Genomic DNA, 2,901 nt, shown 5'->3' on the forward strand with positions numbered 1-2,901 from the left:
TTTGAATTATCATGAGAGTTTATTACAGAGCATACTTCATCAGACAAATCTGAGTTAACGTATGCTCACACTGGAAACATTGTGATGATTTCAACTGTATCTAATTTTGTTTTTATTCGTGTACCCATACCCTAAAATTCAGACGGTGCTATTCCTATTGCTATTCCTGCTAACAATTGTTAGCAGGAATAGCAATGCAATTCAGACACATTCAATTCAACAAACGAACATGCAAATGAAAAATTTAAACTCAGATATTAAACAAAATTAAATTAAATAATAAAATTAAATTAAATTCTATTAAATTCTATTGAAAATGCTAAATTATATTATATTTCCAAAATAAAAAGACGTAAATACTCATCTGAATTTCCGCTTTCAAATAAATTCAAATTCAACATACAAAAAAATAACTTTCGAAATTTATGAAAAATGTAAAGATAAACAAAATACAACCACCACAAAGTATACTGATACCCTTCTACTGATATATCAATTTTTACAATGCACTGACATTTTATAAGTTAATTAATATTCTTATAAAAAACTGTGTAATCAAACTGAAATAAAATTAAATTAATCCTAGTGAGACCAACCGCCTGGAGTGATGAGGAGGACAAGTTGAGAGAGATGGGATTAATTGAATCACCAAAGCATGTTGAGGTTGTTAGTTTCTTCCGGACTTCAGCTGCTGAACTCCTTCTATAAATCACAAAAATTAAATTATATGTTTAAAATTAAATGACTTTCGAACATTTTGCACTTAAGCATGTTGGAAAAATATATACCTGAATAGAGACCACTTATATCTTATATAGCTAGATAAAAGGGTGAGTCTTAACTTAGTTACTTCATTTGTAGGAGACCCAGAGCGTCGTGTGTCTCATAAACAAACATAATTGCCCAAAGTACAAAACTTACATAGACCTAAGCACACATTGATACAACCCCCTACAAACATAAGCGCTTAAAAAACACAGGTCCAGAGACATAAACACACATACATAAACAAACACATGCACAAACACAAAAATTTTGAATTCATATTAATTGTTTGTAATCTAAACATAGTTTTTTTTGATCGTTAAGAATAAAACAACTCTGAAAGAAAGCTACTGTTGGTCACACTTTTTTCCTAGACATGCGTGCTAAGAAAATTCAACAGACTTCTATATTTTTCATGATTTGGAGACTACATTAGTAGCGGGCATTGACATATCTTGATACTCCAACCAGACAATAATTCTGATATAATTTCTTGTGAAGTTAATTTTTAATATTTTTTTAGGGTTTTCCTTATAGTGATACAGTCAGACCTCTATACAGTCTATACAACTAAAAACTGTATACAACGAGTTTTTAATGTCCATTTGAATTTTATATATGAAACTGTTTCTATAGAATAAAAATAACTCTTCTACAACAAACAAAATTTACAAAAGTTGAAAGAAATATCCGACCAGCAAACGTCATATGAATTGAAATGAGTGACGCTTTTGTACTCTTTTAATTTCCTAGAACCACGTTTATTGTTTCCTGTTCTAGTAATCTACTTCAATTAATTTCATTGAAATTGGAATCATCACTGCATGGAATGCAGGATAAATTTCACTATTAAAATTAAGTTACATTTTTGCATTATTGTTTTATGTATTATGCTTTTTGCTATATGTAACTCCATGCTTACATTATTTTATTTTTCATATTTTTCGCAATTATACAATGTATTATATTACTTTTTGTTATAAAAATTATATAACATGTAAACATCTTTTAAGCAATATAGATTTTTTCCACAAACAATTTCTATATAACAAAATTTCTACTTAGCCAATTTATTTCCTGGACCTCCATACATCAAGTTTGATTTATGGAGGTCCAACTGTATATATAAAAAACTCGTTGTATAGAGTTTTTCGTTGTATAGAAGTTCGTAGTAAGGAGGTCTGACTATCACTATAAGCAAAACCCTATATAAAAATCAATAAAAATATATTAAATATTCTATATAGACTTGCCCAGAAGCAAACAAGCTAAATCAATACAAAATTGTAGAACCATGACTTCAGGGTTAAATCATTCAGAATTTGAAAACAACCTATTTAAGTTTTTGTGTTAGACTCTCACTGAACCTCATCATTGAATCACTTTTAGACTTCTGGTCAGGTAAAGTTACAAACAAATTAAATACATGCACTACCAGCTAAGACTAAAGCTTTTTCAAACCAAATTCTTATGAAAAAAATTAATTGTAAAATATTAAATGAAATTAAAAAATACTTGTTGAGTTTTGTGGCAAAAGCTCTCTGGCTGTGGCTTGCCTTTGGATCATGCGAGGACATTCTGACCAGCAGGTAGGCAGGAGATTGTTAGTGGAGTTATTCACTATTCAAACAATTTTTTAAATTTAAGATTCTATTTCATCTAACTAAAATAAAACTAAATTTTGCTCCATTTAAAATTGTTTTGGTTTAATTAAAATTTAAATATATATTTATCTAATTAATCAATAAGAATTAGCATATGGGTTTAATTAAAGTTATATTCTGTGCTGCTCATATATATATATATATATATATATATATATATATATATATATATATATATATGTATATATATATTTACAGTATGGTCTTCATATATATATATGTATATATATATATATATATCTGATTGAATATATATATATATATATCTGTTTGAATATATATATATATATATATATATATATATATATATATATATATATATATATATATATATCATCATCACCATGCACATTTATAGGCACTCCACCCTGGGAGGCAGAACCTGGAACTGGCATGTACAAAGAGAAGAATCATTTCTCTTTTCCTGGAACTGGCATGTACAAAGAAAAGAATCATTCTTTTTTCCTAGTGG

The sequence above is a fragment of the Helobdella robusta genome (genome assembly GCF_000326865.2).
Source record: "Helobdella robusta unplaced genomic scaffold HELROscaffold_1, whole genome shotgun sequence".
Lineage (NCBI taxonomy): Eukaryota > Metazoa > Annelida > Clitellata > Rhynchobdellida > Glossiphoniidae > Helobdella > Helobdella robusta.